The sequence below is a fragment of the Somniosus microcephalus genome, chromosome 1 (assembly GCF_052327205.1).
Source record: "Somniosus microcephalus isolate GS21.2 chromosome 1, FLI_Smic_1.0, whole genome shotgun sequence".
Taxonomy (NCBI): domain Eukaryota; kingdom Metazoa; phylum Chordata; class Chondrichthyes; order Squaliformes; family Somniosidae; genus Somniosus; species Somniosus microcephalus.
Genome location: NC_140987.1, coordinates 8,324,631 through 8,344,809, shown reverse-complemented (window position 1 = coordinate 8,344,809; position 20,179 = coordinate 8,324,631). Strand labels below are relative to the sequence as shown.

General features: G+C 51.2%; 1 long non-coding RNA gene across 1 annotated transcript; it reads left to right on the top strand.

Annotated features, from left to right (window-relative positions):
- The first annotated feature begins 3,446 nt into the window (after positions 1-3,446).
- Positions 3,447-8,258, top strand: LOC147123912 (uncharacterized). Its single transcript, XR_015073254.1, has 3 exons — positions 3,447-3,753; positions 5,181-5,291; positions 6,610-8,258. It is a non-coding gene; the product is annotated as an uncharacterized LOC147123912 (long non-coding RNA).
- Positions 8,259-20,179: the final 11,921 nt, after the last annotated feature.

Sequence of the window (20,179 nt, the reverse complement as noted above, 5' to 3'; positions counted from 1 at the left end):
AGTAGATGCATTGCTGATCATCTTCCAACATTCGATGGACTCTGGAACAGTACCCATGGATTGGAGGGTAGCTAATGTTACCCCACTATTCAAAAAAGGTGGTAGAGAGAAAACGGGGAATTACAGACTGGTAAGCCTGACATCGGTAGTGGGGAAAATGCTAGAGTCCATTATAAAAGATGTAATAGCAGAGCACTTGGAAAACATTGACAGGATCGGACAAAGTCAACATGGATTTACAAAAGGTAAATCGTGCTTGACTAATCTACTGGAATTTTTTCAGGATGTAACTGGTAAAATAGATAAGGGAGAACCAGTGGATGTGGTATATTTGGACTTTCAGAAGGCTTTCGATAAGGTCCCACATAAGAGATTAGCATGAAAAGTTAAGGCACATGGGATTGGGGGCAAGGTATTGACTTGGATAGCGAACTGGTTGGCAGACAGAAAGCAAAGAGTTGGAATAAACGGGTCTTTTTCCGAGTGGCAGGCAGTGACTAGTGGGGTACCGCAGGGATCGGTCCTTGGGCCCCAGCTATTCACAATATATATTAATGATCTGGACAAGGGAACTAGATGTAATATCTCCAAGTTTGCAGATGACACAAAGCTGGGTGGGCGTGTGTGCTGTGAGGAGGATGCCAAGAAACTCCAGGATGATTTGGACAGGTTGGGTGATTGGGCAGAAGCATGGCAAATGCAATATAATGTGGATAAATGCGAGGTTATCCACTTTGGTGTCAAAAACAGGAAGGCAGATTATTATCTGACTGGCAATAGATTGGGAGAAGGGGAAGTGCAATGAGACCTGGGTGTCCTTGTGCACCAGTCTCTGGAGGTAAGCATGCAGGTGCAGCAGGCGGTTAAGAAGGCAAATGGTATGTTGGCATTCGTAGCGCGAGGGTTTGAGCACAGGAACAAGGATGTATTGCTGCAGTTGTACAGGGCCTTGGTGAGACCACTCCTTAAGTATTGTGTGTAGTTTTGGTCGCCTTATCTGAGGAAGGGTGTTCTTGCCATGGAAGGAGTTCAGTGAAGATTCACCAGGCTGATACCTGGGATGGCAGGAATGACATATGAGGAGAGATTGGGTCGATTGGGTTTATACTTGCTGGAGTTTAGAAGAATGAGAGGGGATCTCATTGAAACTTATAAAATTCTGACAGGACTGGACAGACTAGATGCAGGAAGGATGTTCCCGATGGTTGGGGAGTCCAGAACCAGGGGTCACAGTCTAAGGATAAGGGGTAAGCCATTTAGGACAGAAACGAGGAGGAATTTCTTCACCTAGAGAGTGGTGAACCTGTGGAATTCTCTACCACAGAAGGCAGTAGAGGCCAATTCATTAAATATATTCAAGAAGGAGTTAGATATATTTCTTAAGGCTAAAGGGATCAAGGGATACGGGGAGAAGGCAGGGACAGGGTACTGAATTTGTATGATCTGCCATGATTGCATTGACTGGCGGAGCAGGCTCAAGGGGCCGAATGGCCTACTCCTGCTCCTGTCTTCTGTGTTTCTATGTTTCTATGAAGGAGAGTGTGTCTTATGAAGAAAGGTTGAGCAGGTTGTACCTATACTCATTGGAGTTTAGAAGAATGAGACGGAATCTTATTAAAACATATAGGCCTAGAAATTCGGTTGGTAGCGCCAGCAATTAGCGCCTAAAGAGCACGAGAATTGGGGCGTTACCCAATTTTCGGGCGGGCGCAGTGAATATAGCGCCACCTCCCATATTGAGTATCCTTTTAGCGCCGGCGCTAACTCTGCACGCGCCCGTGGGCGCAGGCAGATCATGACATCATTTCAGTGTGCAACGCCTTTTTGGCGCCCTGGACCGGATATTCGGTGGCACCCGCAACCTTTCCTCCTGGCGCTATTAGTGACAGTTGGATGGAGCGTTCCCAGGCCCTTCTCGGACTCAGGGGGCGCTATTTAAAGGGGACAGCACTAGTATAAAAGCTGCAGCCATTTGGGCTGGCCATTCTGATCGTTGCTGGAGAGAGTTGCTGACCTTCTGTTGGAAAGTACTTTTCTCATTGAGCCTTCGGAGGCACTGGCACTGGCAGCTTGAGGGCCTGGCTCCCGAGCTGGTGATGCAGCATCTGAAAGCAGGGAGGTGGAAGAGTGGCTTTAGCAAAAGGACAGCTTGGCAGCAAGGGATGCCAGATTGCGGCAAGGCTATGACATGGGCCCACAGTGAGAAAGCATGCTGGCGGGGGGAACAAGTGGAAGGAGACAGTTGTAAAAGGTGAGAACCTTACCATCGCTGTCGACAATGGGGTCGGCAGCTGCAGTGGTTACCGGACTACTCAGATGTCCTCCAAGAATCTGGTGGACTGTCTCCTCGAGATCCGTGAGAGTGACCACTTGTGGAGGTCCTCCACCGGTGCGAAGCTGGTCTTTGCCAATCCTCGCCAGCTTGGACTACAGGGGAAAGGAGGGGAAGTTATGTTACCTGATGCCCTGAGTGATCATCTCATGCCCCCATGGTGGAAGAGCCCTTACATGATGCCCTGAGTGATCATCTCATGCCCCCCATGGTGCAAGTGCCCTTACATGACGCCTTGAGTCAAATGTGCATGTGTGTGCCCAGAAAGGGCCATGGGTGCTTGCTGGCAGATCGCCAATGGGGCACAGGCCACCCTGTAGCCATAAAATCAGGTGCAAATGAAGGGATGCAGAAGTTTGCAGAAAAAACACCCACCCTCACGACCTGAGTGAGGTCGTTGAATTTCTTTCTGCATTGGTCAGGGTTCCTGGTCACCATGCTGCTGGAGTTGACCCTCTGGCATACATCCCTCCAAGCTCGTCGGTAGTCCTTATGATTCGGCCTCCTGCCATTGTCTGGGTAGAGAACAACTCGCCGGCGCTCCACTGCGGCCACCAATTGCTCCAGAGCCTCATTGGTGAAGCGCTCTGCTCTCTGTCTCACCTTCTCCATCTGGTCCAAGTTTTTAGCACCAGAGAAGGGCCTGCACCGATTCTGAGGCCTGCAAGGCGCAGAGTGTGGATGCTGAAGCTGACTGACCCACCCCTTTAAGAGCTGGCCTGGAAGTCTCGTGGTCATCGGTAATTGAGAGCACCTGCGCTGCGCCCGTCCGCTCCGATATTGGGTTGCGCCGGAAGTTTAGCGCCTTAGGAGTCCCGTGTAATGCTTGAATTCGCGCCTCAATCACCTTTAGGGGCGATGTAACCCAATATCGCGCCAGGTGGCGATAAGTTGCGACTGGCTATAAACTTTGCGCTGCGCCAATTCTAACGCCCCAAGCGGGGCTATACCCAATTTCTAGGCCATAAGATTCTGAGGGGGCTTGACAGGGTAGATGCAGAGCGGATGTTTCCCCTCATGGAGGAATCTAGAACTAGGGGGCATAATTTCAGAATAAGGGGCCATCCTTTTAAATCAGAAATGAGGAGGAATTTCTTCTCTCAGAGGGTCGTGAATCTTTGGAATTCTCTTCCCCAGAGAGCTGTGGAGGCTGGGTCATTGAATATATTTAAGGTGGAGATAAACATATTTTTGAATTGTAAGGGAGTCAAGGGTTATGGGGAGCGGGCAGCGAAGTGGAGTTAAGGTCAAGATTAGATCAGCCTTGATCTTATTGAATGGCGGAGCAGGCTCGAGGGGCTGAATGGCCTACCCCTGCTCCTACGTCTTATGTTCTTATGTTCTTTGCTTTGTGAAGGGAACATGAACAATGAAAACATCATCAAGCAGCAGATTGGACAGACGCTGGTGAACTTGGAAAGGTTTGTCTTAACCTGTTGATCGTGTATTATTAGTGACAGTCGCAGTGAGCAATATGAACAGTTTAACAGATACAGTAATGTTGGTGCACAGTCGGGTGGAATAGTTCATTGTTATTGGTAGATCTTCCATGGCGTTGCTCACAGGCAGTCTGGGGCCGAGAGCTTGGTTACTGAGCCCCACTCTCAGCTCCTCACTGTTGACGGGCTCCTCCCAGCCCTTGATTTTGGTGCTCACTCCCTGATCTGTAAATGTAGACAACCACTTATCATTGGTAGACCTCCCATGCCATTGCTCATAGGTAGTCAATGAGTGTCAGCATGGATTTGTGAAGGGCCGGTCATGTCTGACTGATCTAATGACCTTTCGGAGGAGGTCAGTAACATGGACAAGGGAGTGTCTCTGGATCTTGTATGTGTGGACTTCCAGAGGGTTAAATTATGAGGACAGGTTGCACAGACTGGGCTTGTATTCCCTCTAGTATAGAATATTAAACAGTGATATAATTGAGGTGTTTAAGATGTTCAAAGAGTTGGTAGGGTAGATCGATAAAAACTATTTCCTCTGGTGGGGAAATCCAGAACAAAGGGGCATGAGCTTAAAATTAGAGTTAGCCTGGTCAGGGATGTGATGTCAGGAAGCACTTCTTCTCCCAAAGGCTAGCGGAATTGTGGAACTCTCTCCCCCCATAGCTATTGAGGCTGGGGGTCAATTGAAAACTTCAAAAATGAGATTGATAGATTTTTGTTAGGCAAGAGTTTTAAGGGATGTGGAACCAAGGCGGGGAAATGGAATTAACATACAGGTCAGCCATGCTTGAATTGAATGGCAGAACAGACTCGAGGAGCTGAAAGGCCTCCTCCTGTTCCTAAGTTGATCAAGAGATATCAATCAAAGACAGGTAAATGGATTTGAGGTGCAGAGCAGCCATGGTCTAATTGAATGCTGGAGCAGGCTCGAGGGGCTGAAAGGCCTCCTCCTGTTCCTAAGTTGATCAAGAGATATCAATCAAAGACAGGTAAATGGATTTGAGGTGCAGAGCAGCCATGGTCTAATTGAATGTTGGAGCAGGCTCGAGGGGCTGAATGGCCGACTCCTGTTGCTTTAAATATATGCAATTACTTAACATAATTGGTAGAAGGCAAACAATCCCATCACTGCCCATCGCCCATGCACCCTGTGCTCTGGGTCGTAACCACATGGAAACCTGTTACTGCTTTCTAGCGAAACAAGTATGGTTTCAATGTGAGGCCACTTTAATTGGACGGGTCAAGCCGTGACATCACAGAGTAAGCCTCACACTGCGCATCACACTGAGATGAGACATCACAATAGCTTTGTAAAGTAGATAAATATTAGCCAGGAGGAGATACAGTTTGTGAAGGCAAGGGAACTGCACAGAGTCTGACCAACTGGCTGATCTTTCTAGGACTGAATGCGGTCGGCTCGAACATCTGAACAGCTTTGCTCTGTGAAGACAACACGAACAATTGAAACATCATCAACCAGCGGCTTGGACAGAATTCGTGAACTTTGAAAGGTTTGTCTTTCTGGGATAGCAGGAATGGACGTATGAGGAGAGATTGGGGCGATTGGGCTTATACTCGCTGGAGTTTAGAAGAATGAGGGGATCTCATTGAAACTCATAAAATTCTAACAGGACTAGACAGACTAGATGCAGGAAGGATATTCCCGATGGTCGGGGGAGTCCAGAACCAGTAGTCACTGTCTAAGGATAAGGGGTAAGCCATTTAGGACAGAGATGAGGAGGAATTTCTTCACCCAGAGAGTGGTGAACCTGTGGAATTCTCTACCACAGAAGGCAGTTGAGGCCAATTCATTAAATATATTCAAGGAGTTGGATATATTTCTTGAGGCTAAAGGGATCAAGGGATATGGGGAGAAGGCAGGGACAGGGTACTGAATTTGGATGATCAGCCATGATCTCATTAAATGGCGGAGCAGGCTCGAGGGGCCGAATGGCCTATTCCTGCTCCTATCTTCTATGTTTCTATGTTTCTATGTCTTAACCTGTTTATCTTGTATTATTAGTGAAAGTCATAATGAGCAATATGAACAGTTTATCAGATACAGTAATATTGATGCACAGTCAGGTGGAATAGTTCAGTTTGTTATTGGTAGTTCTTCCACAGCGTTGCTCATAGGTAGTCTGGGTCCCGGAGCCTGGTTACTGATGGTTACTGAGCCCCACTCCTCACTGACCGGCTCCTCCCAGTCCTGGAGTTTAATGCTCATTCCCTGATCTGTAAATATAGACAACGATTTACTGACTGTGACTAACTGTGTTTGGAGCTGTACTTCCAGCTTATATCATTCCCCGTGAAAGTCAGAGTCAGTTACAGCAAAATCCGTGCAGATATAAAGGCTCAAATCCTGGAAACTGAAAGCAGGTCAGTACATGCTGGTTGTTCTGATCAACTTGTCCTGGACACGGGGATAGTCTGTGGGACAGCTCAGCCCGACCATTTAAAAAGTCAAGAGCGTCCCTCTTGAAACCGCTGATTGGTGTTGAATGAACGGGTCTAAATAAGAGGAGAGGCTGACAGGGAGAGTGAACAACTGAATAATCAGTTTCCCAAAGTGTTCACCAGTACTGAGAGCTCAGGGTTAAGACTCGAAGAATGTACTCCTGGGCAGTAATGCCACTGAAGCTGCCTTGACCGAGCTTGGTACCTGCCCACACAGCTCGATGCTGGCCCAGGTGTTGACTTTTTAAAGGGAATTTGATAAATCCTTTTACAGGTTATATTGGTTTACTATACGAGGGGAGCGATAAAATGCCCGTCATTGTCCTTGTTGCAATCCAGTGATTTTTGTCATTTCTTCTTCTGCCACAGGTACAGGTTGGTGTCAGGACGAGTGAGAGGAAATGGACGGTTTCATCAAACTACCAACAGACTAAAGTTGTCAGTAACAAAACCACGAAGACAACTGGATCACACATCCCGACATCACATCAATGCCAGCAGAGATACCACAAAGGAGGAAACAGCAACACTGAAATACCCCTCAACCCATCCATTTCTTTAGTGTCAACTGTACATCTTTTAATTTCTTTATTTGACAGCCAATAACAGATCCATTTAAACTCGCAGCCAATGATTGGAGATGGTGTTAAACCAACTCTTTCCCTTCTGGCACGTTTCTTTCCCATTTTTAAAAATTTCCCACGCCACTCTCCCTCCTCCCTAGTTCTCCCCTGGGCTGGACCTTCACGTCCAGCCCTCAGGTCCCCGCATCGGCATCAAGCACCAACCCTGCTCCAACTCCAGGCTCAGTTCGGCATTGCTCGGGGTTAACTGCACTGGCACTGGATAGGGCCCAGTCCATACAGTCATCTCCGACCGATGTCGACCGGTGGTCCAAGTGTTGGGACTGAACAGGAAAGTCTCAAGGGTGGACGCTCCGGTTGTTGCCTCGATGGTGTGGAATGGGACTAGCTGGTAAAAGCCAATCCATCCCAGTCAACTACATCGGGTGAAACCCCGGTACCACTTGTACTGAGGCCTCCCAGGATAGAGGAAGAGTCCTCCTCTGGCACCAGCTGGTTCGGAGGTGTCTGTGCCTACTGGTGCCAGAATCAGGCTGGTTCCCCCAAGCGCCACCAGCTACTGTTGGTGTGTCCTTCCCCAGAGGCACCCGTCCCCTCTGGTGACACCAACGCAGCCCCGGGACATTGTCTCCAGTTGGCGCCAGCTCATTTGGGGGCACCACCCTCGGTGGACTCGACCCTTCACAGGGTCACCTATGCTGCGGGTGATGTCCACTTTGGTGAGTGCAGCTGCAGATCTCGATTTATAGATCTGTGGCTCCCACCCACCACTGTGGACCCACCTTCAGCCGCTCCCTACGACACTCGAGAGGCACTCCCAGGGAGGGTGCGTGTGCTCCAGAAACCAAACTGGGAGCCTGAGTTGACCACGGCTTCCGTGCGTTGAGGTTTTTCCATGTATTCAAAACAAGGGTGACTTCGAGTCTGAAACTGAGAGCTCCGGAAGTCCCATCACTTGTGGGGGTTGAGTCTTTACCTGGGGTCTTGCAAAGGCCTCAGGCATCGACCTTTGTTGGATTACCCCTCCCAATTTCCAAGGCGGTTTGGGCGGACTTGATAGGCGCGCCCCAGTTATGGCCAAGGTAGACAGCCCCGCCACTCTGCCTCACAACTTAAGGTTCGCTGGTACAGCTGGTGAACTTCAGTCGTGAAAGCCTCAGAAGGAAGGGAACTGCCCAGGAAACTAGTCCTGTTCCACCCACCAGAATCCAAATGGTGGGACGTGTGGGTCTGGCGGACCTTCCTGCAGGGTTTGGCGCATATCCCGAATTCCCTGCCATCAAATCCACTGGGGCTGGCTTCACTGACCAGTAGGTGAGTTGAGGGAGCAATCCCTGCCAGAGAGGACCACCTTCAGAGAGCATCTGCTGCAGCAGCAGACTGTGTGGGTGCTCTCAATGTAGGAGCAGGATCTATCGTCCAGTGGATCTTGCATCGCCACTTAGTTTGTCCTCACACCTTGGGGATCCTTCAGGTTCTGCAGATGCCCATTGGTGCTGAGGGCTTCTTTGGCGAGCAAGTGGAGGATCTGCTGTAGCAGAACCTTCAGGCATTCCCGAATTGACACACAAGGGTGGGAGGGCACTGCTCACTTTGTAGCTTAGCCCACCCCATCTATAGGCCCCTTCCACTCGCCAACACCAGTCCACTCACCACCACCAATCCATTCACCCCCACCAGCCTATTCAAGGCCTTATCCGGAGCACAATGTCCTTTGTATCTTGCTAGCCCGTCATTCCAGATTAGGACCTGGAATGCAGGTAGCTCACAAGTAACATTCGAGACCCTGTCCAGCTCCACCTCCCCCAGCAGTGATCATGCCTGGATAGCCCACCTCAGAGTTGTGTGGGTGGGCTATTTCCAGTACTTCCCTGTGGAAGTGGATCACCCTGGGTGTTTGGTTTGTCCATCAGAGGAACCATCTACTAGTGGGCATACTGGCAGGTCTTCTACCATCCACACTGAGAGCGAGTGATCGTCATCCAGAAGGCTCAACTGTTGGGGGTATTTCTCCAGTTGAGCCTTCTGGATGACCATCACTCTGCCAGTAATGTATCCACAGGTCTCCTTTGTCACAGCATCTGAACTAGCGCTGGTGGTCCTGGGAGCACAGTGTTCTCCATACATTGGTGCTACAGCCATCAGGCTCTTCAGCTAATGCTTTGACATATGGGTGGGAGCCACATTCAGGATGAATGGTCTTCTCAGCCAGTGATTTCACTTGGCATTTCAACAGGCTCGGGGTGTGAACGGTATAATAGGACATCTCCACTTTCAGACTCGGTGCAGGGTAAGTCAGTGTGTCTGCAGACAGACAATATGACAAGGGTCCGGTAAGTCAGCAAACAGGGTGGGACCCTCCTTCCTGGGTCCCTCTGTCAAGATGACGCATTGCTTCCCATTGGTGCTTGAACGACGGGGTGACACTCTTGGTGCCACATTTGGCCCGGGGAGGACAACACAACAGTCGGCACACTCAGCTGCTCTGTAGTCCACCCTAACTAGTGGATGATCCACACTGAGGTAGTCCAGAACATCTTCAGGACTTGGGGGGTTTACCAGGCCGATCGACTTGCTCGCATCACCAGATAATCACCAATCTGCTGGAGGACCTCAGGCTGTCGGGGCGGAGGCCTGACAGTCTTTCGTGCTTTTGTTTCTGGATTCTGTTGCTCAGGGTTGCCTGATCTCCAGGATGCTCCAGGAAATTGCAGCAGGTAGTGGTTCTGGTTAACCCTTTGGTTACCTCAGAAGCCGTGTTTCAGGGACACCCGGGTGTTGAATATACACTTTGATTTCAGGAGCCCACGGGAGAAATCCAAGTCATTTTTAGAGTATAGAGGACCCTACCTTTTTTAGGGAATTTTTCATTCTGACATCCTCCACACACTGCTGGACACTGTCCAACTGGTACTCAGGGTGAGGAGGGCGGACTGTACCTGCAAGCGAACAGATTCTCCGGCTCCCAGGACAAATAGATCAAAGTGGGTATTATTCATGGGTGCCAGCGCCAGATCCAAACAGTAAGCTGAACCGTCAGGATCTGGATTTGGATCCTGCCAGCTTCTGATTGATGGCCTGGCAGTTGAGATGGAATGCCCGTCAGGTTAGGGTATACCAGCAGTGCGGCACTCCTGGGTAATGCTCACTTTATTGTGTCTGTCTTGGTCATTTAAGCCTCTGTTCCCATACAAGTACCTCCACCTTCCTCGTCCTCAGTACTACTTGGTTAGTCGCCAGCTGTGTGTGCAGAATGCCTGAATGAAGATCACAGCTCCCTTGTCAGCTGTTCCCATGTCAGCTGCTCCCTTGTAAGCTCCTCTTCATTCTTCAAGTGACGTGGCATTTGCCACCCACCTGGTTGTCTCTTGGGTCTAGTGGGGAGTGTTGGTATGTCTTTTCCTCGTTCTGGGTTGTCTTTGGGTGTCAACAAATTGGGTTCTGGGGTGTGCTACAAGTTAACACTGCACGGGAGTCGGGGAGGGAGGGGAAAAACAAGTGGGTTTGTCCTTCAAAGTTAGGATGTCTTAACAAAATGTCTTAACAGGGAAGGTCACGCCTTAAGAGATTTTCCCCAGGCAAATTGTGCCGATGCATCCCAGTAATTAGATCCATATTCCACCCCCAATTCGGCCTGTCAATGTTTAGGAACGGATGTTCCCAGCAAATTAAACGGTGTCACAGTTAACACTTTAAAGAAAAGATTGGGGACAGTTTTCGTTCAACCTGGAATGACAGAAATGGTAACTCTAGACAACCTGCCAACCAGTCTCTCGCCATCGCTGAATATTGGGTTTGTGACTGCTGCTACAGAACTAGACTGGAGATTGTTGAAGACCAGGCTCCTGGGGATTGTGTTCAATTGATGTTAGCAGAGTTGAAGTGAGAAAGTAATTGTCTTAGAATATTTGGGCCATAATGATCTCCTGGTCTAGTTTCGATCGCCTAAGGGGGTCGGAGAGGAATTTCCCAGATTTTTTTCCCAAATTGGCCTGGGTTTTTATGTCTGGTTTTTCGCCTCTCCCAGGAGATCACATGGTGGGGGGTGTATGTATTGCGATGGACAAGGCTGGATGGACCAGAGAGTCTTTTCGTGTACAAGTCATCTTTCAATAACTGAAATGTGAGAAGTTTAACATCTGAAAATAAACATGGATTGAAAATGAACAAACTTACTGTGTGTCTCCTGGTTTGTGCACGGATCATTGAAGGGAACAGAAAGGGGAAGAGATGAGTTCTGATTGTCCCTGGGCTCAGTTACTGACTGGGTGAACTCTTTGAGCCACACACTAGGCTGGACCCAGATTGATTCCCCAGTCTGCACATACAAACATACAAAAAGACATACTAAAGTAGATGAAGACTATCAGGCCCATTAAGCTCACCCCATCCAGTAGACAGTAGGGCCGCACATGCTGCCGTCCCACCTACCAGTTACGCTATCTCTGGAAACAGACAAAGAAACATGGCCAATTCAGGAAAAACCTCTGGCCATTTGCTCTCCAACTCCCAACACATGACAATCTAAACTAACCACTAACTCTCACTGTAGCTGGTAATGTCCTCTCAGGGACTGGCCAAGATCATACAGCACAGAAGGAGGCCATTCAGCCCATCGTGCCTCTGCCAGCTCTTTGAATGCACTATCCAATTAGCCCCACTCTCCCGCTCTTTCCCCATAGCCCAGCAAATTTTTCCTTTTCAAGCATTTACCTAATTCCCTTCTGAAAGTTACAGTGGATGGAATTATAAGTTGGTGGAATTCTGTCATGTGATCCCCAAAGTTCCAGTAACTAAATTGCCAAATCCCCCAGTCAGTAAAACCTGGATTGGACTTATTCAGTCACTAAAACACCAGTGGCACTTTCAAAGTCCCAGGCCACGTCAAGGAACTCCTCCAAACACAATTAACCAACAAAGTAGTGAATTGGTACAAAAACAAATACTAGTGGGGAGGGGCTGGGGGTGAAGAATTGAGTGGGGGAAACAAGACAACACTTGGCATGTACTGAGAGGCAGAGTCGTGTGTTGGGTTTCCAACTCTGCAGGATGTCCCGGAGTCTCCAGGAATTTAATCTCCTGGATTTTTTTTTATTCGTTCATGGGATGTGGGCTTCGCTGGCAAGGCCAGCGTTTATTGCCCATCCCTAATTGCCCTTGCGAAGGTGGTGGTGAGCTGCCTTCTTGAACCGCTGCAGTCCGTGAGGCGAAGGTGCTCCCACAGGGAGCACATAGAGGCCAGCAGGGTCTGGAGTCACATATAGGCCAGCAGATTTCCTTCCCTAAAGGACATTAGTGAACAAGGTGGGATTTTAGCGCAATCCAATAGTTTCATGGTCATCATTACTGATGGTAGCTTTTTATTCCAGGTTTATTGACGTGACTGAATTTAATTTCCCCAGCTGCCATGTGGTGGGATTTAAACTCATGTCTCTCTGATTGTTTAATCTAAGTCTGTCTCTGGATTGCTAGTCTGGTACCATAACCACTATGCTATCATTCCCAATTGCAGCTTTGAGCAAACCTGGGATAAAAGTCACCAGAGCATTAAAGAAAATGATTTTTTATTTCCATTTTCTTTGACCACTTTCATTCATTTATAAAAATATTGGAGACGGGGGAAAAAGGCGGTTGGATCCAGCAGGTCACGTGATGAAAGCTCCGGGAATACCTCCAATCAGAGATGGCGACTCGTGTTGTGTGACTCACGCCATTTATATACCACGACAAAATAAAATAATAGCAGGCGTTGATAATTGTGGGTGGCACCAAGACACACACGTGCAGAATGTGAAACCTGTTGAATAATCACTGACTACTGAGGCACAAGTGGGTCTAAATAACACTTTAACAAACAGAATGGCTGCACATTAATGGCACAGTAATTAACTTGGCCTAGAAATTGAGTGCCCTTAGCGCCGATTTTGCGGCGCTAGAGGGCCTAGCGCTGCATTTGGCGCCGGCGCCGAAATTGCCTGGGGCCCTTACGCCGCGGTAGACTGGTAGCGCTGCGCCGGCACCGATGACGTCATCGGTGTGCGCAGCGTCCCGGTTGCCATGCCGACGGGCCCCAGCGCCGAAATTCAGTTGCGGCCGCCTCGCCCGTGACAGCCGCAACTAAGACTCTGGCAACAGAGTCTTACGAGTCTTTGCGCCGGCGCATTAAAGGCCCCGCGGCGGCCGGCCGCTTTCCCGCCGGCCGCCTGGCCGCAGCTCCCTCCCCGGACTTCCCCCCCCCCCCCCCCCCCGGAACAGAAGCAAGCCCGGCACTTGTCCGAGGTGCCGGGCTCATTTTTTAAAAGATTTTCGCGGGCCGCGATCGGGTGCAGGCAGCTCCTCCTTAAGGGAAGGAGGAGGCCTGCACTTCCCGAGCCTGCCGCACCGCATCGGCTGCCGCAGCGCCGGAATTGCGGCGCGAAACGGCAGTTAGCGCCGATTTACCGCCGCAAAGACCCTTCAGTAGCGCCGGCAGCCGTTTGGGCGCGGCCCTGCTGAATTTTTGGCGCGCGCAGGGGGACTTAGCGCCGGCACTAACTTCCGGCGCTAAAGCCCTGGCTAAGCCAAAACTCAATTTCTAGGCCTTGGGTTATAATAGGCTTTATTTTGGAAGTACTTAACTCCCAAACTCTCATTACCACACGGCTTGCCAAGAAACAACTGGATCGCCTTTCAATCACAGGTGTTAGAACTCTCAACCAATCAGCACAGTGTTAACCCTTCGCTCCCCGGAAGTTTAAAGAACTTTCATTTTCAATTGACATTGAGAATGACTATTTTGGGAACTGCCTCCCCGGTTTAGCGCCAGGATTCTCCCCAGATAAACTGGGTTTATAACACACTGTTCACATGGTTAGTGCCCCGAGGCACTTTAGAGAGTAGAATGAGATGCCAATTAGTAATACTAAGAAGCAATGGACACAAGTAACACTGCCCCTTCACTGGACAGCTGCTGACGATAACCTTCAATCCGCCCTCACAACAGATGTCAAGCCAGCTCCTTCTTCAAGGTGAGAAATGACCCTGGATGATAATCCTGAGATTTATTCCCCTTTTTGTTTCTTATCCGGCTCCCGACATTAAATTACTTCGTTTTATTACCCCATTGTCTTCTATTTGCAAACATGAGCTATTGGAGCTTGATAGACAAACATGCTCACACATGTCACCTAGAAACACAAACAAATTGATTTTTTGTTAAACAGTGAGGATATTGCACCGTGAGATCCAATCCATGTGCTGCCGTCAAAAATGGGTGAATAGTTTAGGGTCTGGTCATTACAAGGACAATGTTGAAGGATAAAGGACCGACTGAAAGGTTGCTGCTGAATTTAGCAAAGACCAACTTTCCAATGTTGATACCAGGTAAACAATAGCACAAGGCAATTTTGATTTACGCCCTCCAATTTCTCAGTAGTGCATCAAGAACTTGCATTGATAGACCCTTCACAACATCAGGACATCCCAAAGCACTTTACAGCCAATGAAGCACTTCCTTAAAGTGTAATCGCTGCTGCAATGTAGGAAACGCAGCAGCCAATTTGCGCACAGCAAGCTCCCACAAATAGCGATGAAATAATGACCAGATAATCTGGTTTTTTTAGTGGTGTTGGTTGAGGGATAAATGTTGGCCCAGGGGAACTCCCCTACCCTTCTTCAAAATACTGGCCATGGGATTTTTAAGTCCACCTGAGAGGACAGATGGAGCCTTGGTTTAACGTCTCATCCAAAAGACGGCACCTCTGACAGTGCCGCACTCCCTCAATATGGCACTGAAGTGTCAGCTTAGAGTACGTGCTACCACTGGGCTACGCAGGCACCTAAATCAAACAGCTAGATGATTTTAAAAGCACGGGATAATGGAACAAGAAACCTGAATGGGTTTCAAGAAGGAACTAGACAGGTTCTTATCAACAAATGGGATTCAGGGTTATTAGAAACACACCAAGGGAATACAGTGGATAGGTGGGCTCATCAGAACATAAGAACATAAGAAATAGGAGCAGGAGTCGGCCATTCGGCCCCTCGGGCCTGCTCCGCTGTTCAATAAGATCATAACTGATCTGATCTTGGCCTCAACTCCACTTCCCTGCCCGCTCCCCATAACGCTCGACTCCCTTATCGTTCAAAAATCTGTCTATCTCCACCTTAAATATATTCAATGACCCAACCTCCACAGCTCTCTGGGGAAGAGAATTCCAAAGATTCACGACCCTCTGAGAAGAAATTCCTCCTCATTTCCGATTTAAAAGGGTGCTCCCTTATTCTGAAATTATGCCCCCTAGCAGGCAGGTAGTGCAGGGGTCCCCTGTGACCATCCCCCTCTCAAACAGATAAACCGCTTTGGATATTGGTGAGGGAGATGCTTATCAGAGGAAGGCAGCAGCAGCCAACTTCCTGGCACCGTGGGTGGTTCTGCTGCACAGGACGGGAGGGAAAAGAGCGAGAGGGCTATAGTGATAGGGGATTCTATTGTAAGGGGAATAGATAGGCGTTTCTGCGGCCGCAAACGAGACTCCAGGATGGTATGTTGCTGTGATGAAATATGCCATTCATCACTCATCGGTATTCTCTGCCTGTGACTGTGGTTTGGTTTCAGTTTCATTTCCCTTACCTTAGTTCCGTTTCCTCACCATTGTATTGTATTGTGTGTAGGGCTCCGCCCATACCTGGCCCCTATGTAAGCAGGCCCAGCCTGCCTCACATCCAGTACAGCAGACCTCTGGATGGAAGATACCTCTCCACTGTGTGTTACCTTCTAAGTTAATAAAAGCCTTGTTTTGTTCCGCTAACATTGAGTCTCGGATTTATTGAGGCACATCAGTTGCCTCCCTGGTGCAAGGGTCAAGGATGTCTCAGAGAGGCTACAGAGCATTTTACATAGATACATAGATACATAGAAGATAGGAGCAGGAGTAGGCCATTCGGCCCTTCGTGCCTGCTCCGCCATTCGATGAGATCATGGCTGATCCTTTAATTCAGTATCCCGTCCCCGCCTTCTCTCCGTAACCCTTAACCCCTTTTGCCCGTAGAAATATATCTAATTCCCTCTTAAATATATTTAATGAGCTGGCGTACACTGCCCTCTGTGGCAATGAGTTCCACAGGTTCACCACTCTCTGAGTGAAGAAATTCCCCCTCATCTCTGTCCTAAATGGTTTAGCCCTTATCCTTAAATTATGTCCTCTAGTTCTGTTCTCACCCGCCAAGGGAAACATTCCTTCTGCATCCAGTCTGTCTAGACCTGTCAGAATTTTATACACTTCTATGAGGTCCCCTCTCAATCTTCTAAACTCCAGTGTGTACATCCCTAAACTACATAGTCTCTCCTCATAGGTCATTCCCGCCATTCCTGGTATCAGCCTGGTGAATCGCCGCTGCACCCCCTCCATGGCAAGAACATCCTTCCTCAGATGAGGCGACCAAAACTGTACACAGTACTCGAGGTGTGGTCTCAGTTTTGGAAGGGGAGGGTGAACAGCCAGTTGTCGTTGTGCATATAGGTACCAACGATATAGGTAAAAACTGGGATGAGGTCCTAAAAGCTGAATATAGGGAGTTAGGAGGTAAATTTAAAAAAGGGCCAGGCCTCTCCAGACGTTGGCGATAACCCAGAGTCTTGAATCTGGGGATTAGATTCATGCCTCTTCTCAGCATCATCAGCAGCACTTAAATATCTTCCTTGTGTCTCGGTAACCCGAACTGGACACAGTGCTCACGGTGGGACTGACCAGAACTGGACACAGTGCTCAAGGTGGGACTGACCAGAACTGGACACAGTGCTCACGGTGGGACTGACCAGAATTGGACACAGTGCTCAAGGTGGGACTGACCAGAACTGGACACAGTGCTCAAGTTGGGTCTGACCAGAACTGGACACAGTGCTCAAGCTGGGTCTGACCAGAACTGGACACAGTGCTCAAGGTGGGACTGACCAGAACTGGACACAGTGCTCAAGTTGGGTCTGACCAGAACTGGACACAATGCTCAAGGTGGATCTGACCAGAACTGGACACAGTGCTCAAGGTGGGTCTGACCAGAACTGGACACAGTGCTCAAGGTGGGACTGACCAGAACTGGACACAGTGCTCAAGGTGGGTCTGACCAGAACTGGACACCAAGGTGGGTCTGACTAGAACTGGACACAGTGCTCAAGGTGGGACTGACCAGAACTGGACACAGTGCTCAAGGTGGGTCTGACCAGAAATGGACACAGTGCTCAAGGTGGGTCTGACCAGAACTGGACACAGTGCTCAAGGTGGGACTGACCAGAACTGGACACAGTGCTCAAGGTGGGTCTGACCAGAACTGGACACAGCGCTCAAGGTGGGTCTGACCAGGACTGGACACAGTGCTCAAGGTGGGTCTGACCAGAGCTGGACACAGTGCTCAAGGTGGGTCTGACCAGAGACCCTATAGAGTGTGACCGTTATCCCCTCTGACTTTTATTCTACTGTTCTAACGATGCTGTTCAACATATTACGGGCTTTGTTCACTGTTCCTCTGCATTGGTTGGACATGTTGGCTGTCCATTCGACGGAGACTCCTAGGTCTCGTTCAGCATCATCCTTATCTGTTTTAACACCATTCATGAAGTATGTGTTTTATCTACTTTTCCTTCCTGTTTACTGTACCTTACGCTTTAAATTCCACCTTCCGTTGTTCTGCACACTTGCAAATTATGTCCACCTCATTCCATCATTTCAGAGCTGCCCCCTCCAACTCCCGAGCTCCTCCTAGTTTGATATCATCATCAAATTCAACCAGTTTACATTGAGTTTCTGCATCCAAGCCATTGACGCAAGTTAGAGACAGTAATAATCCCAGCACTGAGCCCCAGGGCACCCCACTCAGTACTTCCCTCCACCTCTAAGAAGTACCACCTGACAGCCAAGGGAAACCTCACAGATCTGTAAAATGGCAGGCTGTCTCGAGTTATGTTGGTCTCCTACCCTAGAACAGGTGCCCAGCTCTTTGCTGTAAAGTGCTGATAAAGGGCCTGTGAAGGAAGTAAATATTCAGAGGGGAATCATGGAACCTCATGTAATGGGAGTGGTCTGTATTAAGCCAAGTGCATTGTAACACAGCGCTGATACCTCCCACGTGTTATACTCCAGCTATTAATAGTGCTAATGGCCACTCCACGGCCCAAAGTTCTTGGGGTGGGTCTTTCCTCTTCCGCCCCTCTGTCCCAATCAAAATTTACATGTCCTGGCCTGCTCGAATGGAGAGGCCATGTTTAAAGGTGACCTGATTGGACCGAACCAGATCTGATCAATTAGGACAACATGTTCCTCGTGAATCAGTGCTTATGGTGCCTGTACCCAGCGCGAGGCGGAGCCTGTACCCAGTGCAAGGCGGTGCCTGTACCCAGTGCAAGGCGGTGCCTGTACCCAGCGCGAGGCGGTGCCTGTGCCCAGAGCGAGGTGGTGCCTGTGCCCAGAGCGAGGCAGAGCCTGTACCCAGCGCAAGGTGGTGCCTGTACCCAGCGTGAGGCACAGCCTGTACCCAGCGCAAGGTGGTGCCTGTACCCAGCGCGAGGCGGTGCCTGTGCCCAGAGCGAGGCGGAGCCTGTACCCAGCGCGAGGCGGTGCCTGTGCCCAGAGCGAGGCGGAGCCTGTACCCAGCGTAAGGTGGAGCCTGTACCCAGCGCGAGGCGGTGCCTGAACCCAGCGCAAGGCGGTGCCTGTACCCAGAGCGAGGCGGAGCCTGTACCCAGCGCGAGGCAGTGCCTGTACCCAGCGCATGGCAGTGCCTGTACCCAGCGCGGGGCGGTGCCTGTACCCAGCGCGAGGCGGTGCCTGTACCCAGCGCGGGGCGGTGCCTGTACCCTGCGCAGGGCGATGCCTGTACCCAGCGCATGGCAGTGCCTGTACCCAGCACGGGGCGGTGCCTGTACCCAACGCGAGGCGGTGCCTGTACCCAGCGCAGGGCGGTGCGTGTACCCAGCGCGGGGCGGTGCCTGTACCCTGCGCAGGGCGATGCCTGTACCCAGAGCGAGGCGGTGCTTGTACCTAGCGTGAGACGGTGCCAGTACCCAGAGCGGGGCGGTGCCTGTACCCAGCGTGGGGCGGTGACTGTGCCCAGAGCGAGGCGGAGCCTGTACCCAGCGCGAGGCGGTGCCTGTACCCAGAGCGAGGCGGTGCCTGTGCCCAGAGCGAGGCGGAGCCTGTACCCAGCGCAAGGTGGTGCCTGTACCCAGCATGAGGCACAGCCTGTACCCAGCGCAAGGTGGTGCCTGTACCCAGCGCGAGGCGGTGCCTGTACCCAGCGCGAGGCGGTGCCTGTAACCAGCGCGAGGCGGAGCCTGTACCCAGAGCGGGGCGGTGCCTGTACCCAGTGCGAGCCGGTGCCTGTACACAGCGCGAGGCGGTGCCTGTACCCAGCGCAGGGCGCTGCCTGTACCCAACGCGAGGCAGAGCCTGTACCCAGCGCAAGGCGGTGCCTGTACCCAGCGTGAGGCGGAGCCTGTACCCAGCGCAGGGCGCTGCGTGTACCCAGCGCGGGGCAGTTCCTGTACCCAACGCGAGGCAGAGCCTGTACCCAGCGCAAGGCGGTGCCTGTACCCAGCGTGAGGTGGAGCCTGTACCCAGCGCGAGGCGGTGCCTGAACCCAGCGCAAGGCGGTGCCTGTACCCAGAGCGAGGCGGAGCCTGTACCCAGCGCGAGGCGGTGCCTGTACCCAGCGCATGGCAGTGCCTGTACCCAGCGTGGGGCGGTGCCTGTACCCAGCGCGAGGCGGTGCCTGTACCCAGCGCGGGGCGGTGCCTGTACCCTGCGCAGGGCGATGCCTGTACCCAGCGCATGGCAGTGCCTGTACCCAGCGCGGGGCGGTGCCTGTACCCAGCGCGAGGCGGTGCCTGTACCCAGCGCAGGGCGGTGCGTGTACCCAGCGCGGGGCGGTGCCTGTACCCTGCGCAGGGCGATGCCTGTACCCAGAGCGAGGCGGTGCTTGTACCTAGCGTGAGACGGTGCCAGTACCCAGAGCGGGGCGGTGCCTGTACCCAGCGTGGGGCGGTGACTGTACCCAGCGCGGGGTGGTGCCTGTACCCAGAGCGAGGCGGTGCCTGTACCCAGCACGGGGTGGTGCCTGTACCCAGCGCGGGGCGGTGCCTGTACCCAGCGCGGGGCGGTCCCTGTACCCAGCGCGGGGCGGTGCCTGTACCCAGCGCGGGGCGGTGCCTGTACCCTGCGCAGGGCGATGCCTGTACCCAGAGCGAGGCGGTGCTTGTACCTAGCGTGAGACGGTGCCAGTACCCAGAGCGGGGCGGTGCCTGTACCCAGCGTGGGGCGGTGACTGTACCCAGCGCGGGGTGGTGCCTGTACCCAGAGCGAGGCGGTGCCTGTACCCAGCACGGG